The sequence below is a fragment of the Pinus tabuliformis genome, chromosome X (genome assembly GCF_031772625.1).
Source record: "Pinus tabuliformis cultivar Carrire ecotype Pingquan chromosome X, CPIR1, whole genome shotgun sequence".
NCBI lineage: Eukaryota > Viridiplantae > Streptophyta > Pinopsida > Pinales > Pinaceae > Pinus > Pinus tabuliformis.
This window is the reverse complement of record NC_142308.1, coordinates 227,471,701-227,498,024: the sequence shown is the minus strand read 5'-3', so window position 1 is coordinate 227,498,024 and position 26,324 is coordinate 227,471,701.

Genomic DNA, 26,324 nt, shown 5'->3' with positions numbered 1-26,324 from the left:
GCTTTCATTGCATAAACATAGTCTCGCCCAAGGAGTAAATTGAAATCCAAGGGACCTCGAACTACCATAAGATCAATACAGACAGTTTTACCTTCCAAGGTAATAGAAAACTTAGGAAGGATCCCTAAAGGTTCACTAATGGTTCTGTTAAAAGCTTTCAGATTCTGCGTAATAGGCGCTAGCTGAGGGGAACCCAAAGCTTTCCAAACAGTTGAGGATAAAATACTAACAGAAGCACCTTCATCTACCTGAGTACGATGTATGTCCCTACCACCCGCCTTGACAATGATTTGGAAAGGGATGGAGGAAGGAAGATGAGGTTCTGTCAGTCTATTCCAATCAAAGGAAAAGACCTCAGTGCTTGGAGGGGGTTCTGTAGAAACAGGTGAAATGCCCCCCGGCATAGAAGAATCCGATGTAACAAGAAGAACATCAGCGGTATGAAATTTACTCTCGAAAGGGAGAGTGTGATCGACCAAATGTGACATTGAATCAACCACTTGATCAACTAATGGATCATCAACCTGAGTGACATGAGTTTCACTCTCCAATGGGAGAGTGTGATCGACTATACTTGAATTTAAATCAATCACTCCGTTAGATGACGGTAGGTTGGGAGAAAGTTTACGGTAACCAGTCGGAAATTCTTGCTGTGGAACAGTAAGGTTTTCCAACAACGTTGAGGCTTCATCCATGTGAGGGAAAATGTGAGTTTGATGACTCCCTTTGCATAACTTACAAGGAAACCTAACTTTACCCTTTTCCCCAGGAACCTGACTATCACTGGTTGATGGATCAACAGAAAGTTGATGAGATTTTTCTGACCAAACTTCCAAGACCTTTGGAATACCAGGACAATTGACAAGGAAGTGGTCACCCTTACAAAGCCTGCAAGGGTATTTGGGTTTACGGTGCATGTCGGAATTTTCCTCAACACAACTAACACTTACAGCCATGGTTGGTTGGTTGACTTCTTTCTTATCTTGCTTCTTCTTCTTCTTCTTCTTCTTCCCTTTCTTCTTCTTCTTAGCCTCCTGGTTACTAACATCAAGGCTTTTACCAGGCGAAGAGGAAGAAATGGAGGAAGAAAGATTAGGCGAAGAAGGTAAAGGGTCAATAGAAGGTTGGTGATGTTGAGATGGTGAATTCTGTTGAGGTGAAGCATCCGGTTGAGATGGAACAATTGAAGTATTTTGGGCCAACGAAGTTGAAAATAACCATATCGGTAAACCTATTGTAAATCCAGGTAATGACAAAGTAGCCATATAAGGAGGACCAACATTTCCAAAGTAAGGAAAAGTACTAGGATTCTCATTAGGAGGGGTTCCTAGGTTGATAAATTCCGGAACATTTGCCATTATATTCAACTTCAGTGAATTTTATTAACAATCTAAAACTAAAATTAACAATTCACAATTCACAGCTAACAATTAAAATTCACAATTCACACCTATGGTCTCTAAAAGTAAAAACAAACAAATTAACACGCGCTATCAAATCTAGGAGTCAAACCACACACAAACAGTAGCCTTCCGGACCAAAAACACTAGTTGGTGATGAAATCCAACATCGCCGAATTCAGTACAGAAGTGGAGGGTGGAACAGTTACCCCAGTAACCTGCTTAATGAATAGACCGGCACAAGTTCCTCCACTTTAACCGTCTCGAAGTGAAGTGAACCCCCCGGAAAATCCAAGTGAGTATAACCGACGTCTGCTCCAGGTACAGTGGGACCTTCCCTCCACCGTCACCTTGGGTAGAATCCTAAAGATTATGGTCACTAAGGTTACCAATGGCCACAAGTACACCTGGGGGAACAGTCTAAACTCCGACAGCACGCAAGGGCAGAGTAGCAAGCTCAATCCCCTTACCGGCTCCTTGACAGTAATCCAAGGTTTACCGATAAGTGACCCCTGGCTCCTCGACAATGGTTAATCCGAGGTTTACCGTTTGTAATACGTACTGTCTGGCGTCGTTCCCAACGAGGGGGGAATGATCCCCTCACTGGTTCGGACACGAGCTCGTGCTTCTCCTTTAAGAGGAGCTTTCCCAGAGTGTAAATGTAACAATTGGATTTGATTCTATCACAAGATCGACTACTTGTTTGGTTTTACTGTCTTGGAGAGTTAAGTACTCACCCACTCCAAGACACTAGCCTAAGCTATGTTGGTGCTTCAGAGCCCTAGAAATGTAAAAATTACTAGATGAATTTTAATTAAGCGCTGTGTTATTAAGGCTGTTATTACTCAAATGGGTAAATGGAGATGAAACCAATGGTGTTATGACCCGACTCAACTGAATGCAATCGAATATGATAATGTAATCTTTTCAATTCGATGAATCCTAACTAAAGTAAGGAGAGAGTTTCCATTCACTTCCAACAATGCAAAAAATTGATCACTAAGAGAAAATATAACAAATTCTCTAATGCACTAATTTTATCAAGAAAAACTAATGCAAATCAATTCCAAACCATTTTTTTTTAATTTTGTGTAAATTCAAATCAAAGAAAGCTGATCTAAATCTACGATTGATTTTTCAGAATGTAAACTATGCAATTGTAATCTATGCACAATTCATTTGAAAAGTATGCAAATGTAATCTATGCACATTTTTCATTCATATTCCGAAAAGGAGAATTCTAATTATGCAAATGTAATCTAAGCAAGAGAATTCTCAAACACAAGATGATTCTAATGTAATCTAAGAACCAATCAAGTGCAAGTCGAGAAAATTGGGTGAGAGTTCCAAAGATCAAAAAATAAAAACACTCAAAGGCGATTAACACTCATACGCAATTTAGCCCCCCCCGGCGAATGAGGGGGAAATTTTTTTGCAAAAACAGAAGCAAAAAGATGCAAAATTGTGAAAAGACTGAGACAAACCTCCAAGTAATGATCAAAGGAAATCAAATCAAGAATTTCTCAAGAAAGAGACTCAAAACACCCAATTGATGAAAGCTAAGAGCAGGAACAAGCTTAGGTGAAGATTCTGGGCAAGGGACTAATGAATCTGGGCAAAAAAAACTAAGAAAAAACAAAATCTAAGAGCAAAAAAGGCAAAAAATGGAATTTTCTCAAATTTTGGTAGGGGACGCAGGCAACCCGTTAGCACAGGTGTGGGCCCGCTCTGTGCACGCAGCAAAAGTGCGTCGAGGGACGCACTGTGCAGCACTCAGAGGGTGCGTCTGTCTGAAAAACTCAAGAAAAACCAAAATAAAACTAATCCTAAGCTAACCCACCCAGAGACAGAATCACAGAGCCAAAACTAGAAAAATAAACCAATTTTCTCAAAGCAAAGTTCACATAAAGGAAAAGACTTTTCTCATTAATGGAATCTATCCCCAGCGGAGTCGCCAATTTGTCACACGGAATCTGTCAAGGGTGCGGACACGACTGACCTTCCTAGAAGTCTAAGACATTCTAATGACAAACAAGACAAAATGGAGTGATCTTTCTCTAAATACACCTTTTACAACATGAAAACTACAAGTGTTTAGGCTTACCTTATTCCAAAACGCTGTTGTTGAAGTCCGTTCTTGACGATCCGGATGAGCTCCTCCTTCAAGTCAATTCCTGCAACCACAAACAATCAAACAATTACCAAGCACTTGCATTTCATATGATAAAACATATATTCAACATGCAGACCAAGGAACACATGAAATAACTCATTAACACAAGCTATTGAGAAAAATAAACCAGTTTGTATTAATAACGAAACAAAGAAACTCTTACAACCTGGCCTTGGTGTTGTGCAAGTTCCTCCCAGGGTCCATCAAGGGTTTTCCTCTACTTTGACAAAGCTCACCCTCTTCCAAGTAGAATCAAGTAAAGACAATCTCTCCTTACAAAGGCTCTAATGGAAGACCTAAATCCTGCAGCATTTACCCAAAGAAAATGTATAGCTCCAACCTCTCCTCCTTCTGGCTCAATGCCTTTATTTATAGTGCTGTAAAGAGGCTATTCAGGTCCACTATCAATGGGATCATCCCCCTCTATGGGTGGGATAGCTCCCTTATTGATGGGATAAGTTCCCCCTTAATAGAGATACATGAACCAACTGGAGGCGCATCCATTTCATCAAACCGACCTCTAGAATGTTCTAGAAGTAACCACAAGTAACTTTTTCAAGATAAAACTCGCGCATTTTGCCTTTTACAGAGGGACGCACCTGTCCCTTAACATACAGAGCGTCCATGGACGCAGATTTTGTGAACATGGTCAGCGTCCCCGCAGGTAAGGCTAGAGAGAACCTGCGACCCCAGAGATAAACATAGTTTTTACAAGACTTTCTCTCTTCTTTGAGTTTGAGATGGATAACAGAGGCATGAGACTTGCCTAAGAGGGTAGCATGACTGTTGATTTGAGCCATACTAACTGTAAGTAGTCAAGGTGACATTTTTTAGTGTAACAAAGGGACAATACCTAAAGAGCTTCCCATGCTGGTGGAATTTCCGACACTAAAAAGGAGCATGTTCGTAGTCTAGGATCTGAAACCAATCTCTATCTTCCAACTCTAGGGAAATGGCTTTTGGAAGGTATCTAAATATGTTCATGTAAACATAGATTCTAGCATAGTAGGTTTAGAAACCCTATCTAGTTTGCTACGAAACGAAAACAAATTTTCCAAAATTGTTTCCAATGTCCTGTAGAGTTTCTAGATCCCAATATTCGTATGGCAGGGAGTACATGTGGATCCAAATGGGCACCCAAGAGAAATCTTCTTTATCCTGATTAAACTTAGCTATCCATTATCGTATGTAAAAACCAGTTGAATTTAAGAAGTAGGGATCACCTTCCATGACCTTTTTTATGTATGCTTGGTGACTGAATATCACCATGAAGAATACCTTGTATTTGAGATTGATGTCATAGTTTGCATTTGGTTTCCAACTATGTGCAATCCAGTGCAGGAGGGCCTTTTCATTGGGCCAGATCCCCATGATGCTTTAGATCAGGGTGTGGCCTTGCATGAACTAGATATTTTCGTTAAGTATTATCGGGGGAACATGGATTTTCTAGATCTCCAATGATTTTGTGAGGCATGTGCTAGTATTTCCTTAGTAGAGGTTGCAAATTGTTTTGGCTCTACGTAGGTCAATGAAACCATATGGATTGCATCAGTTGATTTGGAGTTTTGCAAATAAACTTTACCAAATTGTGGTAGGATCAAAGAGAATCTAGGGTCGGCTACATTATGCTGGTTGAGGGAGGATGGAGGGACTAGGCCCCCCCCCCCCTCCCAAAGTCAACATGTCGGAATGGGATCAGATGCATATGAAGCTTAGGGTTCTCAGAGATGGATGAGACACATAAATAAATAAGAACAAAAATAAAGTTGAGAAGGCAAGAGTAAGTTACTAACCCATTGGTGTCATGTTGTAGTGACCACCTAGAGAGATTGGACAACACAAAGAGAGCATCCTTCAATTTTTTATGGGTTGTATTCCCCACGACGCTCATGCCCCTGGGATGCTTCAGAAAATGGACCACCATGAGAATTGATCTAGATACCGAACTTGAGAAGGACTGGCATTGTAAAATAGAGGGACGACTATGGCTAACCCCTTCTTCCCCTTTTCTTGTACTTGACGTGTGATAAGAGAGACTTCTCTGAGGCACCATGCAAATTCTACGTAATTGGTGGAGAATATGGGAATCAAAATGTGACTATTCTCAACTGCATGGTGTAAGCCTATGGAGATGTCCTTTCCCCTCTAGAGATCATATGTGTCAAGGAATATTCAGAAATCTACGCTGCCAAGGGTGTGGTACAGGTGAATAATGAAGCCTTTTCTCACATCATGCCCTCTGAATTTGAAAAATATGTTGTATCCTCTGTATCTCCTCCCCTTTATTCCGTAATTAGAATTGAAGAAATAAAGGAGGAGATGGATGGTAGCCACTGCAATCACAATTGAAGCGGAAAAGGAGGTGATAGATAGTGGGTGGAGGAAAAAAACACGCCCTCACAGAACATGAACCACATGATTGTTTCACATTAATCAAGGACAGTAATATGTATGCAAACAAAATGCATAGAGTTTATTTATTTATAGAATTTCATCCTCTGTTACCTTCACCTATGAATTTACTTGTCTCACAGCTAGAGCTAAGAATCCTAGTGTTACATTTGGCCTACAAATCCAAAAGATTTTTTTTGAGTTTTGCATGCATGCAGTTGGTCATACAGCCTGGGTACACAAGGTGCTATGACTTCAGTGGTTTCACACCCCGAGATGAGGATCCTAGTCTTACACTTTAGCCTACATCTCCAATGGTTTTTCTTTCTATGACTATAGTAATTTACATGAAACTAAGAATACTAATCTTACATTGGTCCTACAAAAGTCTTTAGTCATCCCATCACTGAAGCTAAGATTTCTAGTCTTACGATTCTCCAAAACATTTTGTCTGTGAATTTAGTAATGTCGCAGTTGATGTTGAGAATGCTAGTCTTACACTTGGTTCCACAACTACACAAAGTTTATTTAGTATTTGACACTTATCCATGAATTTGGGCTTATACTCTTCATTCCACTAGGGTTGAAATTCCAAAAAAGATTTATGGTTCAAATTTTTGGCACCTCCCCAATTTGTCTTAACCATAGTAACACAAGTACCACTCCCAAGCATTGGAGATCATGTACCGCACACTCCCTTGCTCCCAGGAGCTTGGGAGTTTATAAGAAACTTTCCAAAATCACCAGAAGCTTAAAAGGGTACTTGGAGCTTTTAGGGAGCTTCACTACAACATATTTTGATGTTTCAGGTACCTATTTTGAGCATAGAAGGTGCCATTTTTTTATTTCCTAAGTGATACATGACAAGTCAGGGGGCTGGACTGCATGGGCTATGTAAAGTGATAGAGGCATGAAGATGTAGCAAAAGTTTCAACAAAATATAGACAGTTTCCAGTCATTCCTTGGCAATTTTTGTCACTAATCTTGAAGTTCAACAAGTGCAAATAAGTCTACTTTCTTGAAGCTTTAATGATAAGATTCAACAAATTACAGTGATGGTCAGAAAGAGAAAGAGTAGTGTGTTAGTCAGTTTCATTTTATAAATTTCCAAACTTGAATTTCAAAGTTGAATATAATATAGTGTTACATGAAATCACGTAATAATCAAGTAATAATAGCCTTTTTTCGGTTTGGGAGTTCCACATGTTTCTTTGCTAGTAAGGACTTTCATTGGAAAATTGTTGACGAATTAATATTTTGATTTTTACTGGAAATATTTCAAATTTCAATCTTTTACATAATTTCATTGCAAGATGGAATTTACTTGACAAGTTTTGGATGCAAATAAATTAATTATTTTACTTTTATTTTTAATATATATTAAATATTAATATATAATATTATTATCGCTCCCAAATTGACATTTCTTGTAAATTTGGGCAAATATTCTACCCGTACTAGATACTTGTTCCCCCGTACCCAAAGTACTCGCATTTTGGAAACTCGTGCAACATAGGTCTTAACAGTTTCCACAAAGGAAAGAATTTTGATAATTTTGCAAGTTTTCGATCTTGTGACACAATTTGTCCCTCAAATTTTATCCCTAACTCATAGATCCAAAACTTTATCTTGGTCTTTGTGCTTATATTCCAGTTCCAAAGCATTATCTTGGACCTTTGGTTTATAAGTAAGTTTCAAAATTTAAGTTTAGAGCAAACAATATATATGTAGCTATTGGGTCATTAATGGGCGGGGGAATTATATGTCACCTGTCCCATTATGTACTTGGTGAAATTAGAAAACTGGCTTATACTGCCCTTCCCCGCCCATTAATGACCTAGTAGCTACATATATATTGTTATATATAGCTACTGGGTCATTAATGGGTAGGGGCAGTATATGCCACCCATCTAATAATGTACTTGGTGAAATCAAATGGCTTGCATATACTGGCCCGCCCATTAATGCCCCAGTAGCTATATATATATATTGTTAGCCTAACTTTAGCTAGGATATTGGGCTTATACAACAGCTCCAAAACTTTATCTCGAGCTTTGGGCCTACATGACAGCTCCAAAAAATTATCTCGTACTTTGGGCTTAAGCACTTGATCCACCGTCCCACAAGTTAAAATTTTTATTTTGGACATTGGACTTAAACACTTGATCCTTGTAATGTTCTAAAATAGGAAAAACAATGATATGCAGGCAAATAGAAAATTTACACCACAGAAAATTTTAAAACAATTTAGTAAACACCCAGAACAATTAGAAATATGGAGTAGTTGAGCCATTTTATTATAACTAGTGCAAGAGTAAAAATATATGGAAGGAATGAACTTGGAATTTCCTTTTTTGGCAAGTGGAACAATGACCAGGGGAAGCAATGATAACCTAGAAATTTCCCAACTGTTTCTCTGTGTTGCCTTAGCAAATATGCATTGTCTCCTGCAAAGATATGGCTAAAAACACCACCTCTGGTGCTAAGAAAATTCTACAAATTTATTTTTGAAGTCCTTGTCAAAAACCCAAAAAACCCCATAAATGGTTTGGCCTGGTTATGACCTTCAAAAATCGACCACCAAAAAGGCACTACATAATCCCCAACAATTATGCATTGTCTTTTGCAAAGATATGCTTGAAAACCCCACCTCCGTTGCTAATAAAATTCTACGAATTTATATCTAGGCTCCTCGGGTAAAACCCAGAAATTGTTTGGCCTAATTTTGACCTTCAAAAGTCAACCCCCAAAATCCCTACGCTTTCCAATAGCTATTGAAACATGTTATCTGTCAAACCACCAGAAAACTCCTCCCCAGACACTCCTGAAATGTAGAAATCAACTCCAATGGTGACTTCCCTTATTTCTCCTGGAAAGCAATAGCCCTAATGGTTGAAACTATATCTCCCACGTATGCCTAGTTTCTCTCTTCTGCACTGACCATAGAGTCTAAAAAATCACTCCTGAATATTGTTGCCACTTCCATCCCTCAAACTCACCCAATAGCCAACAAATATATTGAGTGTTCCTCTCCTAATATCTCCCGGCAATAGCCCTCTGGAATAATGTTGCAATGGTCACCATAGATCCACTACTGTGTCCTCCATAAATATGCAATGCTAGGGTGAACTGAATACAGATGTTGGAAATTTCTCTACAAATCTCCTCTGAATGATAATGGATGAACCTCTCCAAGGTGGCACTCGAAGTATCCCAAAGAAAGGGTGATTTCTCCACTTGGAAAACTGTTGCTAAATAGCGAGTGATCCTACTAAATAGCTCGAGCAACATAATCAAATTTGATAAGCCAAGAATGTCAAATGAAGTGTGCAGCCTTCCTTTTATAAACTTTGTGGAGCCTTTATTCCCGTATTTTATACCCTCTCATTCATTTTGAATAATTGGCTTAGTGAGTGTGTATTTCTTATGTGGGTGGTCCCCTCATATCATTAAAAAAACAAAACAAAAATAAAATTAACTTGCCTCTAACTCCTAAGTCTTCTATGAAAAATGCAATGGGCTCCATCTTCACCAAAATTGGCCCCGAAAATATAGAAATAAATTTTGTTCCAAAATAATTTAGGAAGGAACATTGCAATCCTCCCCACCAAAAATTGTTTATCCTCAAGCAATGCCTAAACAAGTTCCCTCTCTGACTGTTGATCACCATTGTAACCACCAATAATACTAGGGTCCCAAATATACCATTGATTCATCCCCAATCTTAGCACTATCCTGACATGAAGGAATCCCTCGATATCAGGATCCCAAGCCATCCTTATCAATGTGAAGCACACCTTGCTCCACTCACTATGCAACCAGACACAGGTACCAGAAGCCCTTTGCATACCAGCAATAAGTTGAGCATCATGATAATGTAGGACTCTGCCCAACTCCCCATGAAATTTCCCTACTGAGTAGTCCATCTCATGCACTCCAAGAGTAAACTCCTGAAGATGTAATCCAATCCTAGTGGGATTGAACCCTTGTCCACCCAGGCCTCTCCTAATATCCTCCTTTCAATCACCCTACCACAATGGTGAAGTTCCCCACACCATCAACAAATCACTAAAAAAAAAGTGAAGATCTCGATGACCCTCCCCTGTAGAAACCAACTCACCTCTATGGGTAGCTGAACTACTCAACCTTGTTTTGCCAGAATCCCATGCTCATCGCAAAAGGAACCTATCCGGCTAACATCGTGAAACTTTTTTCATGACTCACTTCCTAACATTTTCATACCAGAGCCTCCTTTCCCATGAAACTCGGCCATAATCTATGTGATGATCGAGGCTAGGCCAATCTTTCCAAAGAAACTCAACAGTGACAGCGCCTATCACTCCATGGATAGCAACAATCTGCCTTGCCCTATGGTGAGGGCTTTGATGATACCCCATGTCTTTGCCTGTGAATGAATCAATCTGCCTGTTATCCCAACCATGCTCATTGAGGAGTGGAGTATCCCACCAATCCACTAGATCCCTAGATCCCATAACCATACTAGAGATCCACAACCCTCAATCCTCTTTTCATGCCGTTGTGATATGTTGCTAGGTGTTGGGACCCTTATTTTCCCTGTCTCTTCCTCCTATATGTATACAATAGGTAGGCACCGAGTATCGAGAACCTGTGTCGTGAATATCCAGTTGCTCTATGCCTACCTAATCACACAGTGATATCGGTTATCCCAGCTCCTGATGATGTGCCCAAGTACTGCCAGAAACCTAGGCATCATCCTATCAACAAGGACTAACATCCTCCACACCTCATGCTCACCTAAATCCTTGAGCTGTCAATCTGAAAAAGAACCATGTAACTCCTTCTCGATCACCTCCCCAAGTGTGAGCCTAGGGGTGGAACATATGCTACATCAACAATCAACCATGCCATCCCTAAGCCTATAACTATCAATTCATGCACCTACCAAGTGTCTCAATTGGAAAGTCTCCTCTTGGCTCATGACACGTGGTGTCTCATCCATGGTGAGCCTCCCATACCCTGCTACCTAAACGCAGAGTGTCAAAGGGAAACAACCAAACCCTCTGCGACAGTAAGCAACATAGGAGGATGATGGGTGGGTATGTCCCAAAGAGTATGATCAAGATTCTGCTGGAATGCTCAACAGTAATCCTACAGAAGACCCTCTCTCTGCCTCGGATTTGTTGATAACCCCCTCGAGGCCCTGCCTCCACTAGACATGGTGTCTCCAGTTCCTCAATAATGTCCTCATCCATCCTAGGTGAGTTGCATCCAATGGTGCACCTATTGTCCCTGTCCATAAGACTCCCTAGAGGCAATGCTCCAAGAGCTTGTTGTACCACATCATGTGTCACTGCATACCAACAAGTACCACCGCACTCCTCAACATGCCATTGTACATCGTAATATTTACCTGTACACCATTGGCCACCCCTAGCTACGACTATACCATCTTGTACCATCATGTGTCATGCCTGTGTCGCTGCACCTATCACTCCCCGCACATCCTCAATGCGATGCGAGTCACTCCTACTACCCCACAGTGTAAATAGGCAAGTTGTGCTATACTGCCATGCATCTCCATACTCCTCTACAAGCCACTTCTCCTCATTGCATAGCCTTGCACTCCACTAGGTGTTATGGACTAGAATTGGGTTTGTATGAATTGGGCCACGCCCCTCTATATAACACTCAACACTATGACTTGACTCTATGTAGCCTTTTGTACCACTTCCTACTGTCATACCACCATGTAACATAGGGTATCTCGCATGTGCCAAAGTGTCTACCACTGTGATAGTGACCCCACCATGACATGTGTCATGTTCCATAATCCACCCTGGTAGACTTGAGCACCCTAACTCCACGCCTGCTAGAGGGGATATCTCTACTTTGTCGATCCTTTGTGACCCTGAGTCCTAAACCTCAATGGGAGAACTTCGTCTCCATACAATATCTGGTCTGGTGACCTACTCATGCCACCTACTCTAACCAAGTCCTACTAGAGAATGATAATCATCTTGCGACCCCATGCGAAACCAACATGCCAATACAATCCATGCAGCCTACTCACAAATTTGCTATCTACTAATGCTAACTAGAATTCCCCTGGGGAATGTATGTGCTCAGTCATTGGGTTGGCTACCTCATCAATGCCATAGCCATCCCACAAGTTTGATATTGGTTAGGGAGCTCCACTTCGATCCCAATGCCAACTTGGGCCTCCAATACTCTTAGTGTCAAAGAGCTCCCACTAAACCTTACTCCAGACTATGAACATCTCCATGAGTCCACTCCACTCCACTAGGTAACAACTCAGAAGCTCTCACCATCCCACCCCAAGAGAGGTATCGAATGCATGAACTCCCACACATAGAACAACACCGACATGTGGATGTTGCACCTTGTGCAACTCTAATTGTCTCACCCCTCTATCTAGGTCAATACATGGGATTTGACTGGGTAGCTTTGTCTCCCTCTCTCCAAAGGGCAAAGGTTACCCAATAGTGTTGCTAATATAATCATCCCCTCTGGTATGTCGAGACAAATTTGCCTCCCTCAACCTAATGCAGAAGGGTGGTCTAACAACGTTGTAAAGCCCATTAGTGTGCCTTTTAAGAAAACTGTGTTGAAATGCCAATGTGTGGTATATATGCTGCCCCTCATCAATGGCTAGCCCAAATGATGGTTGCATATCCCCATCCATCATGGACTCTACACGAGCCTCTGACTTCTCCTCCATAGACAACCTAAAATGTAAGACATGCTCACCAGTTAGTTGTAGGTGACTATCGTCCAACAACTCTGTCATAGATATGGATTCCTCTGTACCTATTGGCTCCTCGTTAATAGGGGGGATGTCTCTCGACACATCATCAACATGTGGTGAGCTACTATCACCTAAGAACTTGATTACAACCTGGGATACCTCATCAATGGATACATCAACAACAGATTACATCTCATCAATGAATGGATGCTCCACTATCTCCTTGCCAACCATGGCCCCTTGAACTACTCTCTCGCCTTCTTCCTTAATCCTCTCCATCATCCCATCATAATTCCACTAAATTCCCATTGGTTTGTGCATGCCTCTTACTTCACAGAACTCCCAAAAAGAGGGGGACGCATTAATGTCATGACCCAACAATTGGTATGCCCTCCAAATTGCTTCCAATAACTCCACACCAATTGCAATCATGTCTTGCCATCTTGATGCATTACCCATAATTTTGGGCATAGTGGATTTATTATATAATTGAGAATCGTCTTGATTCCCAATTGCAGAATGAATCAACTTTTCCCCCACATCAATAATCATTTGTTGCATCATAATCACCTTATTCAAGGTTACTACCCTATTGTTTGATTCTAATCTTTCTTTTGATCCCATGATTTCTTATCTATTTATTATGGTGTTGTCATAGAACGAAGGGTTTCCCACAGGCTATGTTAAGATTATGGCTTTGGTACCACCATAATGTTCCAAAATAGGAATAACAATGATATGCAATAAAATATCAAATTTACACCACAATTTTTTTTTAAATAATTTAGTAAACACCCAGAACAATCAGAAATATGGAAGTAGCTGAGCCATTTTATTATAACTAGTGCAAGAATACAAATATATGGAAGGAATACACCCAAAATTTATTTTTTTGGCAAGTGGAGCAATGTCCGGGTGAAGAAATGATAGCCTAGAAACTATACAACTCTTGCTTTCCATTGCCCCAGTGAATATGCATTGTCTTCTGCAAATATATGGCTTAAAACCCCACCTCTGGCACTAAGAAAATTTTGCAACTTTATTTCTAAGGTCCTTGTGAAAAACCAAGAGAAACCCAGAAATGGTTTGGCCTCGTTTTGACCTTCCAAAATCGACCACCAAAAAGGCACTGTGAAGTCCCCAAAAATTCAATGTTTTAAAACTCCAACTCCGACTCGGAAACAAATGAGGGTCGACTCTGACTGCGACTCTAACTCCATATCGACTCAGCCAGTTTGATTTCAATGGCTTGGTCATTGTAAAAAACATATTAAATATTTATTTTTTAATTAAAAAAACAAAATTTTAAAGATTTTCATTCATGTTTCCAAACACAAAGCTTTAGAATATAGATAGAAGACAACGTATCATAAAATAGGCTCATGAATATATCCATTATATCAAAATGGCACCCAGTGCACTGTCCAATACAAATTTCATACTTAGCCACCAATGGCAGGATTCTTTTTTGCTTCAACCTTAGGACAATCACTAGACTACAACAACCATAATACCAATTCTCTGCCCCTAATGAAGTCTCAAAACCCTTGATTTAATTTTGGTCAAGCTCTAGAAAAATTAGAGGTAAATATGTATTATTAGTCCATTGCCATAACGTTTTCCTTTTTAAAAACATTATATGGCTCAATGCGTTGTTTCAATTTTCTAATTAATGCCACCAAGATAACCATACTTCAGCCTTGTAATTTTTAAAACTTTCTCACAGCGATAGATTACTTTAGGGCTATAAATATGTAATAAACAACAACCCAACCATTGATATGTAGGAGGCGAAACAAATTTTGACGAATGTGCTTCAGGATTTTTGTCAAAGAGACGAGTCGGTCGAGTTGTTACCGAGTTGGCCGAGTCATTGCCAAGTCGGCCGACTTGTTACCGAGTCAAATGACTCAATGAATGGCTTGGTAAAAACCCAACCAGCCATTCCGTTTCAGCCATCAAGCCGACCCGGCTAGGCATTGGCTTGGTCTAACTCAACCGAGTGGGAGTCGACTCGGTCGTTTTTTAAAACAATGGCAATTCTACATTGTCTGTTGCAAAGATGTGGCTGAAAACACCACCTCCAGTGCTCATAAAATTCTACAAATTTATATCTAGGCTCCTAAGGAAAAACCCACAAAAACCCATAAATGGTTTGGCTTGAATTTTACCTTCTAGAACCAGTCCCAAAAAAGCCTACACTTTCCAATAGTTGTTGAAGCACGCTGTGTGTCAAACACCAGCAAAATCCTCCCTAGACACTCCTGAAATGTAGCAATCAACTCCAACAATACTTCCCTTATTTCTCCCAGTAGACAATAGCCTCAATGGCTGAAACTCTATCTCCCACATACACCCAGTTTCTCTCTTCTATGTTGGCCATAGAGTCTACCAAATCACTCCCAAATATTGTTGTCACTTCCAGCCCTCATACTCACCCAATAGCCAACAAATCTATTGATCATTCTTCCCCTAATTTTTCTCGGCAATAGCCCTTCGGAAGAATGCAAAAATGGCCACACTAGATCCACTACCGCATCCTCCATAAATACGCATTGGTGGGGCAAACTAAATGCAAACACTGGAAATATCTCTACAAATCTTCTCTGAATGATAATGGATGAACCTCTCTAGGGTGACACTCAAAGTCCCCCAAAGATAGGGTAAGTTCTCTACTTGGAAATCTCTTGCTAAACAACAAATAACCTAGCTAAATAGCTCGAGCAACAAAATCAAATTCAATAAGCCAAGAATGACAAATGAAGTGTGTTGCATTCCTTTTATAACTTTTGTGCAGCCTTTCTTCCCGCATTTTCTACCCTCTCATGCATTTCTAATCATTGTCTTAGGGAGTGCGTATTTCTTATATATATGGTCCCCACATATCATTAACAAAACAAAATAAAATAAAATTAACTTGCCTCTAACTCCTCATTCTTCTATCAAAAATCAATGGGCCCCGTCCTCACCAAAATTGGCCCCTAAAATATAGAAATAAATCTTCTTCCAAAATAATTTAGGAAGGGACATTACAATCCCATAACTCCAAAACTTCATCTAGGACTTTGGGCTTGTACACTTTGGTCTCAAATAGGAGTGGAATTTGATGGGAAAGTTACTTGTAAAAAGTTGATTTTCCGACCAAATACAGTTTAAAAAATTATTAAATCATCAAATGTTCTTCATTAAAACTGTGAATATGAGTCGAGGAGTTATGAAAACAATGAAATTTCATAGATAGGCCTGTTTTGATATTCCAAGCCTATTCTTGTAGCTCCAAAACTTTATTTGAAACTTTGGACTTATGTACTTTGTATCACAACTCAAACCCCATTACCTCAAAAGAAACATCGTAGTGGGAGAAGAACCTATCAATTATATAGACTCTGCACGGTACCTGACACTACACATTTCTCACATAAATATTAAGCACCATGCACTAAGCCAAGGTAAATATTAAGCACCATGTACTAAGCCAATGATTGTCTTAGTGCATTTTCATCTTGTTCTTTAGATGAGAATAAAGTAATATTCAATGCACAAGATGAAAAAGCATAGAGCCAATCATTGGCTTAGTGCTTCTTATTTGCCATTTCTCATGGTTCTGCCAGCCTTACATAAAAATACTCCCTTTGATTTACAACAAGCAGAACCATAAACTAAGATTGATGGAACCTTGAAACTCGCAGTTAAAGAAAATTTGCATAATGAATATGTGCTAGTAAAACCATGAAGTAGTACTGATGGAACCTTGAAAGTAGAATTTAAGACGCGTTTGCATAACAAATAGGCATTTTCCCAGAGTGGCTCCCCTTAACGAATCTTACATTATTGCCCCCTGTGTAGAGTGTTCTCAGGAAATCAAACTATGGATGGTATGGACTATGGAGCCATGTTGATGAGTCTGTGACTCTGTACATGCCAATTATGCAATGTTCATGCCCACTGGCTTATAGAACCCATGGATCTCTTATCTTGATTCATGGACGCTAATTATCCATACAATCTTAATGGATGTTTTTTAAATTGTTTTTAAATTTTATATTTCGTCAAGGATCCATGGATTTAGATCCGATTTTGCTCACCCGTGCGCCATACGATTTGATTTGAATGGACTCAAAAGGAAAGGGTTCAAACACCATAGGGTAACGAGCCAGAGGGAGCCATGCCAGAAGTTAGTGTTACCACTCTCATTAATAGATACAAAGAGGAAGTAGAATGATTGAACTTCACTTATGGCTTCCCTATTCTTTGGTCCTCATACACTCTACATAGCTTGGTTAAATTCTCAATGATATGTCCCTTCAAAATTATATTTAGTGGAGTTGTTATTTCAAATATGATGTCCTAATAATGCTTGAACACAACAAATAGATTTAGAGTTTTCAACTTATTTGTAATTCTAAAAAGTGGGTTATTCTATTATTATATAAAAAATGGGTTATTATATTATTATATAAGATATAACTATTTTATAAAGGATTGAAATAAATCTATTTTGTTCTTTTTATTCTTTTTCTAGAAAGTCAAGTGTAAACCCTAATCTCTTTTGGTGATGTGGCAGGTGGCTTAGCGATGCTGGTGGATGGTTGGGAGGTTTAGAAGATTATTGGGAGGTTCGGGAGACCCTTGGGTGACCTGGTGTGGCTTCCTTGAGGTTTTCCTTCAATTTGGCCTCAAAATAGGCCACTACAGGATGTACTAGAAACCTGTAGGATTCACTGTATTTCTACAGGATACAGCCGAGAGAAAAACGATGGTTGCTGGAGGTGATGGAAGGCTTAGGGAAGGTGGTGAATGTGTGGAATCAAGTGAGAAAACTCCTAGGGTCACTCAGAACTCAAAACCATGGTTAGGATATGGTTGGATTCGCTCAACATGGTTGGAGGAATTTTTATGTAAAATGATGAGATTGGTGGAGATTTTCGTGAAAGAAATGGGTGATTATGAATGGATGAAGTTGGAAGGTATTTTGCTGATATGAGATCCCTTTAGATTTCTGAAGCACCTGCTCTGCATCAAAAATTTATAACTGCCACAAAGTCATGTAAACAAGAAGAATTCTAACAAGCTAGAAAAACATAATTTAATGAACTAGTTGTCTACTTCATGCATGAGGAAAATTGTTGAATAAAATGGAATCAGGGATGAGATCTACTGAAAGGCCAAAGATGGAAGAGAGGAAAACTAAATTCTAAACTTGAAAAAAATATCAAATGCTAGTTTAACTACAGTAAACTCTAAATCTTATGAGGAAATGCAAATCTGTATTTTTAGGGCTGCTTAAGGATATTTTCCTCAAATCATGATCCTTGAGGGAAGAGGTGAGGTGAAGACACCTAATGATAGATTTGTGGTTCTCATTTTATCTCTTCTAACCTGCTACTAAAGTAAAGCACAAATGCATGAAAACTAATAAACAGCTAGTCAAATCCACAGTACTTGCAATGAAATACTGCTAGAGACAATTTAACCATGAATCTATGAAACTAAGATAAGCATATAGTTACAAGAAGAGGAGCCGTTACTGCTAGGTTTGGGCCCTAACCCAAAAGCCATAGCCCTCTAAGTTAACTCAGTGCTAGATCAAGAAAAATCTCATTTTCATTATCAAAACAGAAAATTACATCAATGTCTTCCACAAGTTTGGAGCTCGAAAATAACTAGTGTTTTTACAACAAAAATTCGAATCCTAATGAGGCTCTACGCCTCTCTACTTATATAATTGAAGTCTCCAACGACTTAGTTAAATATAGGGAGCCTCGGCTCCCAAACTCGAGATGAAATAACTCTTTGTTTATCACTTGCACGGTTGCCTTTTGATCTTCATGGCTTGGTTGCTTTCACTCCGAGTTGGTGTGATTAATGGAGGAATATTCAAATGGGGGAGGAGTATATGAGGAGGATTTACCTCCTACAATCTCTTTCCCTTGTCCCATTCAAATTTCAAACCTTAGCCTTGCCAAAATTCCTTGATTTTCTCTTCTAAACCTACATTCAATGCATATTAGTCCACTAGGCATAATATCTCACTTTAACTCATCTCAATAAACAAAATGTAATCAAAACATGTAATAAGTTGTGAGAAGAGTTGACTTGACTAAGCTAGGAGGTGAATTAAGGCCCATATAATTACCTAATGATGAGGCTCATCATCAGCCCCTTACTGAAAGTGTTTCTCATCCTCTGAGCAACTCAATCAATATTCATGTCTTTCATAGCTCTAGTGGCCTCCCTGACATCCCATGCCTCTGCTATGGTTTCTTCTTCTTGAGCATACAATCCTACCTTCTTTTCTACCTCCTCTCACTGCCTTCTTTCTTCCTCTTCCTTCCTTCCTTCTAACATTCCCAAGAGTAGTGGGGGACTAAGTCTCAGGCCAATCCAATTGACTTTGAGCCTTTGGATGGATTTCTTGTACATGGGTATCCTGTTCAGTGCTTCTCTCATCCTTTGAGGAGAGTGGTACTCTTTGATCTTCAAATTGTATCACAATGTATTCCATCTCCTTAGGAAAGCTTGCATGTTTTCATCCCCTAATAATTTGAACATGTCTTCAAAATGTGTAATTTCTTGTTCTAACAATGTAGACTTTGAAACGGGAACTGATACTGTTACCCGTTTCGTAGAGATAGCAAAAAAATGACCCGATTTTCAAAAGTGGTGATGCAGAATACACATGTTTTTTTAGAACATGGTTTTTGGAACTTTAATTTTTTTTCATGTTCAAGGATGAAATCAAGTTTTAGAATGGTAGTGATTTTCATGCTGATTTTAAAAAGTGAGTATTCTGCATCACACCCTTTTTTTAAAAGACCTATTTTTTGACTTTTAATTTTCTAGTGTGTGAAATGTAAAAAATTATTTTCTAAATTTGATAGTTTTTGAAGTCGTCATTTTATTCATATTTTCTTGTTCTCTATCTTAATTTTTTTTTTTTAGGGGGGTTTTTAATGTTTTGCGTTTTTAAATTAGAAATTCGATAGTTTGAATTTTAGATAATGTACATATTTATACATCCTTAATTAATTTTTCAATTCACATGAAATAATTGTTTCTAAAAAACAACATTTTTTAACAATGGACATAAAAATAACCATTTTTAACATAAATATAACAAAAAAACTAAACGTTTTGATAATTTTTTGCTAGAATTAACATGTCAAAATCACAATTTTTATACAAAAATATTAACTAAAATTGGTCAAATAATAGGATTTTTTATGAATTTCATGTCAAAAAAATAATAATAACAACTTTTTTTTCAAAAAATAATAATTAACTTAAAAATCAATGCGAAAATCACAAATTACAAATATTGAACACATAACAACTTTAATTCATTGATTATGCTTTTCATGAAATGTCAGAGTCAAAACATTGCAAAGCTTGATTTCCAGGTATAACTTAAATTTAATCAACAATGTCACGTAATCCAAACTCTTCATCCTCTAGAGTTTCATCATTGTCATCTTTCACAATATTTTCTGCTTCCTTTTGCGCAATTTCCTCTTCTAATGGGTCTTTGATGTCTGCAAATCTCCCAATATATGTCTTTCCAAACATTCCATGTAATGGTGGTTGGGGTTCCTTTGCCTTTTTTGCCACAAGTGATTCATTAAAGTCCCCTTTCCTCAACCCAATTTCTTGCATTTCATTTGGAAGAAATTGAAGAGCATTAATTCTTTGCTGAATGAAATTGCATTGTAATGGATCTTTCTCAATTGCAATGCAATTTCTTCCTTTTTGAAGGCAGCATGCTAGTGTTGTACCTAATTATCAAGCACAAAAAAATAATGAAGTAAATTAGTACAATGACATATTAATTAAAAAAAAGAACATATTGAAATTCAATTCCATGTGGCAAAACCTACCTGAGCCAGCAAATAAATCCAGAACCCAATCTCCTTCATTTGAACATATGTCTATAAGATAGTTAATCAATAATTGTGGTTTCTGATAAATGTTAACTATCTCTCCTTTCGTTTCTTTGTCTTCATATGTTAGTTTTCTCACAACAGCATCATAAGTCAATATTTGGCTATGACTCTTTCTCTCCACCCGATTAAAAATCATAGACATATGGCTATCATCTTTTGCCCAACTATCAATATGAATGAACTCACAGTCATTTATAAATTGTTGATCTTTATTGTTAAGAAGATTTGACTTTTGCCTATAACATAAAATAGTAAAAGTTCAATTAACTTGTACATAAATGAATTTTTCAACATTAATCAAATATACCTTTAAACATCTTACCATGTAAGCTGCATCCTTGAATTTGATTTCCCCTTGAAGCTTGACAATACCATTGCCAATTGTGTCTCTGAATGAAATGTCACAAATCTCCGTAATGGTGATGACGTCACTTCCATAAATCCCGCCACCACTTTATTAAAAGCTTGATAAGTATAAGGGTCACTATCATAGTAAATGTTTGGAATATTGAAACCATGGGGAATATCTGCAATAACCAGGGCATAATCCCTTTTTGGTACGAGTTTAGCAATGTCTTCACAGTCACCTTGTATTACTTGATATTGAATAGTGTCTAGCCCATTCCAAATGAAATGATTAAGAGTTGGATCAAGTACAACATTCTTAATACGTTGATTTCTCAGTCTTTCAATCTTTATTTTTTCAATAAAAGTCTTGAAACTGTCTGGTGCTCCATTATCTTCTTTCTTCATCTTTTACCAAACAAACAAATGTATGTGTAAGTTTTAAATTAAAAATAGTACACAGATGATTAAAACTGAATGTATAAATCAAGTTACCTTTTTAAATGCAAGATAAAAAGCTTTTAATGTTGATGTAGAACTTGAATCTGGATAGTTGCGTACAACATCTTCCCAACTATCTTCATTCAACAGTTTAACCATTTGTTCCTGAATTTTCATGTAAACTTTGTGACTGCATAGATAAAGTAAGAAAAAGTTAATATAATGATATGTATAACAAATACTACCAATAACAACATGTTTTATTTAAAAGATAACTATAATCCTGGAAATAAGTAAAAATAATTCAGCAAACTTACTTTTGAAATTCTTCAGACATTTCTTCCAATGATAATTCCCCTGACCTCACACGAGATAATATTGTTTTGACAATTTTTTCATCTTTCACTCCTTGCATCGCCCTCCAAGGCGTGATGGTCATATCGTCTGGAAGTTGCTTCAGTTCAGGAGCGGATTTATTGTTGCTACATATCAATGGCTTAGACTTTTTGACCCTCTAGTTTTTAATGCCAATGTCTTCCCACATGCTAAAAATGTCATCAATCAAATTCCAAATATCTCCAGTTCTAAATGCCAATTGGAAAATGTTATCAATACCTCTGAATAAATCGCTATATCTGTTGTCTTTTCCACCTTTTGAATTAGTTTTCTCTTCAATTTGATAGCCCATTTCCATACAACATTCCTTTCGGAAATCTACAGTAATATTTATCTTATCCCCACCACATTTTTCTAGGAATTCACTATGAATAAATCTAACCTTTTGGATCAAAGTCATAGACATCCTATATTCATTATCTGAATTATGATCCAATGCCACTAACTTTGCTTCTGTTTCATTTAAACCAGCATAAATGACACATTTCATTGTTTCAAAACGTGGGTTATTAGGATATTCCTCCATCAATTGTCTTCGAGCTTCAACAGAATGGTTCCCCCCAAGCACATAATAATTGTATTCAAAACATTTTGACTTATCAAATGCTTCTTTGTTGGGAACTTGAAGTGGATCAACAAGAAGCACATAACTAACCACATGAGCATATGGATTGTACCTCATCAATGTCTTCATGTTGTGAACATGTAGATGATGTGGCTTTCTGATTTGATATTGGCATTGTCCTTCACTTGCCTTATAGGTTTGCCTGACATTTAACTGAAATGTACGACCACCATCAATTAAGTTTCTCTTTGTCAAATTCTGTCGAATGGCATTTTGTTTTGTTTTGATTATGCCATCATCTAAATCAGCTCCTGGTGTAATGATTTCTCTGCTTTCTTTTGAAGTTTCACTAAGTTCTTAACTGCTGGTAATGACTACTTCAAGATCTTCAACTCTACTTTTTTTCGTCATAACATTCTCAAGAGATCTATTCTTGGGCATTGTTAGTTTTGGTCTTTTACGACCTTCTTCAGTTCCAATGTCATCTTCAGTAATGGCAACGTATGCTTCATTGTCAATTTCAACTTCATCGTCCTCAAAAGTGACTTGTTTACCCTTGCTAGATTTATCCACCAGAGGCCTTTTTTTCTGATTCTTTGGATGTAGTTTTGTAGCATCATCAATTACTACATTTTCCATGTTCTGCATATCTTCTTCTGACACTGAGTAAAAATGGCTGACAACTTTGATGATATCATTCTCTATGTAATGAATGCCTCCCAACCTAATTGAACAGCTTTCAACAAAATTCTGCCAAACAAAATATCATATGTTAATATAAACAAAGTTAAAAAAATATAGCGAGACACTTTCAAAACGCAAAATAAAAGTACAAATAACAATACTTACGATGTTTTGTGTCATCTCATTTACGATTTGTTTACACAACTTTGTAGATACCTCTCTCGTGTCATATAATGAATATGATAGTCGGTATTTACTCCTTTCACGTGACTTGGGAGCTTTCGTAAGTACGTAAACAACTTCAGTGTTTGGTACCGAACACATATCCATGACTATTCCAATCACCTCCAAATTTTCATTATTTTGGGATATATCAATGTATAGATATATATTCACAGTTGTGCTCTCTCTTTCTTTCACATACCAGACTCTTGATGGAAATTTCACCTCTTTTGAACTTTTCCAATCTAAGATTAGCTTCTTATCACTTGAAGCACTTGAAATATTTGTAGGCATGAGCTCAGGTAGAGTTCGTTCACCAATGTTTTCTGAAGATACACCTTTAAGACTCTTTGGTCCAGAAAGATTCACAGAAATTTTCCTTGATGCCATTTTCCTAAAAAAAACACATAAATTAGTAAATAAAAAAACATATTAACTTAAATTAATAACAAAAATATACCATAAATTTTTTATTTGTATAATCAGAATTGCCCAGCCACCTCTAATGGGCAGGCGGGTCGATGGGCGAGCGGGAGGTCAGGTGAGGGATAATGAGGCTAAGTAGACATTTAGGCAAGTATGGGTGATCCCCTACCCACGCGCCCCCCACAACCCCGTAAGCTTCCTCCCTCCCCACCCCTCACCCCACCCCCTACCGTCCCCCCACCCCCCACCCCGCCCCCAAAACTCCCATCCCCCGCCCCCAAACCCCCTACACCTCCCAATACCTCCTCGCGGCCGCCCCTCCCCACTGCGCCCACCACTCCCCACACCACCGCCCCCGCTACCCCACCCCGAACATCCCCACGCCCTAGGCCGCCCCCCAACCCTTATCCCCCCCCCCTAAACCCTACCCGCGCCCTACCCTTACCCCCCCCCTACCCCCCCTATTCCCCACTCGCGCCCTACCCTTACCCCCCCCCTACCCCCCCTATTCCCCACCCACGCCCTACCCCTATCCCACCCCTACCCTACCCTACCCCACCCTCCCCATCCCCCTACCCCACCCCTACCCTACCTCCCCTACCCCACCCTACCCCACCCAAACCCCCCCTACCCTACCCTACCCCGTCCACCCCAACCCCCCCTACCCCATCCTACCCCACCCCACCCCCCCTACCCCACCCTACCCCGTTCCCCCCATCCCCCCCGTCCACCCTACCCCACCGCACCCCAACCCCCCCTACCCTACCCCTACCCCCCTACCCTACCTTACCCCGTGCCCCCCATCCCCCCCATCCCCACTCCCCACCCCATCCCCCCCATCCCACCCGGCCCACCCGCCCACCCAGCCCACCCCATCCCCCCCACCGGCCCACCCGCCCTCCCGCCCACCCAGCCCTCCTCGCCCACCCGCCCACCCGGCCCTCCACGCCCACCTGGCCCACCCGCCCTCCCCGCCCTCCCGGCCCTCCCTGCCCACCCGGCCCTCGCGCCCTCCCCGCCCACCTGGTCCACCGCCCTCCCCGCCCACCTGCCCACCCTCCAACCCGCCCTCCCCGCCCACCCAGCCCTCCCGCCCTCCCCGCCCACCGGCCCTCCCCGCCCTCCCGGCCCTCCCTGCCCACCCGCCCTCCCCACCCCCGCCCACCTGCCCCTCCCCCTCCCCCTTCGTCGCCCCTCCCCGACCCCCTCCGCCTCCCCCTCCACCCGCGCAGGGCCACCCCCGGGCCGCCCCACCCCGCCCGACCAGCGGCGGGTCGATTCTGGGAATCGACTCGCTGCCGGTCGGGCGGGGCGGGGCGGCCCGGGGGTGGCACTGTGCGGGCGCAAGGCCACCCCCGGACCGCCCCGCCCCGCCCGACCAGCAGCGGGTCGATTCCGGGAATCGACCCGCCGCCGGTCGGGCGGCCCGGGGGTGGCCCTGCGCAGGCGGAGGGGGAGGCAGAGGGGGCCGGGGAGGGGCAGCGGAGGGGGAGGGGGCCGGGGAGGGGCGGGTGGGCGGGGACGGCGGGGAGGGCGGGTGGGCCGGGAGGGCGGGTGGGCGGGGAGGGAGGGGTGGGCAGGGAGGGCGGTTGGGCAGGTGGGCCGGGTAGGTGGGGAGGGCGGGGAGGCCGGGTGGGCGGGAGGGGGGGTGGGCGGGGAGGCCGGGTGGGCTGGGTCGGCGGGGAGGGCGGGTGGGCGGGGAGGGCGAGAGGGCGGGTGGGCCGGGTGGGCGGGGAGGGCGGGTGGGGATGGGGAGGGCCGGTTGGGATGGGGATGGGGATGGGGGCGTAGGGGGGGGACGGGGTAGGGTAGGATGGCGGGGTAGGGGTAGGGTACGGTAGGGTAGGGGGGTTTGGGGTAGGGTAGGGATGGGGGGGTAGGGTAGGGTAGGGGGATGGGGGGGTAAGGGTAGGGGGGGTAGGGTAGGGGGATTGGGGGGGTAGGGTAAGGTAGGGGGATGGGGGGGGGTAGGGGGGGTAGGGGTAGGGGCAGAAGGGGGGGGGTAAGGGTAGGTGGGGGGTAGGGGTAGGTGCAAAAGGGGGGGGGTAAGTGGGCACGAGGAAGGAGTTAGGGGGTGGGGCCCATAGGGCCGGCGTTAAGGAAGGGGGGGAGGAGTTGTGATTGGAGGGGAATGGGAGTTAGGGGCTTGGAAAAATTATTAATTTAAAAAAAAAATCTTCTTCGACGTTAAATTAATTTAATATGAAAATTTTGAAAAAAAATTGAACTTACCTTTCAACTGCGATAATTCTTCGTTGAATATGTTGTTGATAGCAATATAGCTGCTCCACAAATTCACGTCTTTCAACGAATTTCAGAAAATCTGGATGTGAGGTAAGTAATAGTGATAACGAAATTTAATATATAAGTGAAAATACGAATATGTTTTTCTGTACGATTAATGTGGGACAATTTGTTTTAAATTATTATAGAGCGAATATTGTAGAGTTATTTTACAATGGATTGAATGTGGGATTAATTCGTTTTAGAATATATTATAAAAATTTAAAAAAAAATTAGTTGTTTAGTAAATATTATATACTTTAACTATAATTTGTTTTAAATTATTATAGAGCGAATATTGTAGAGTTAT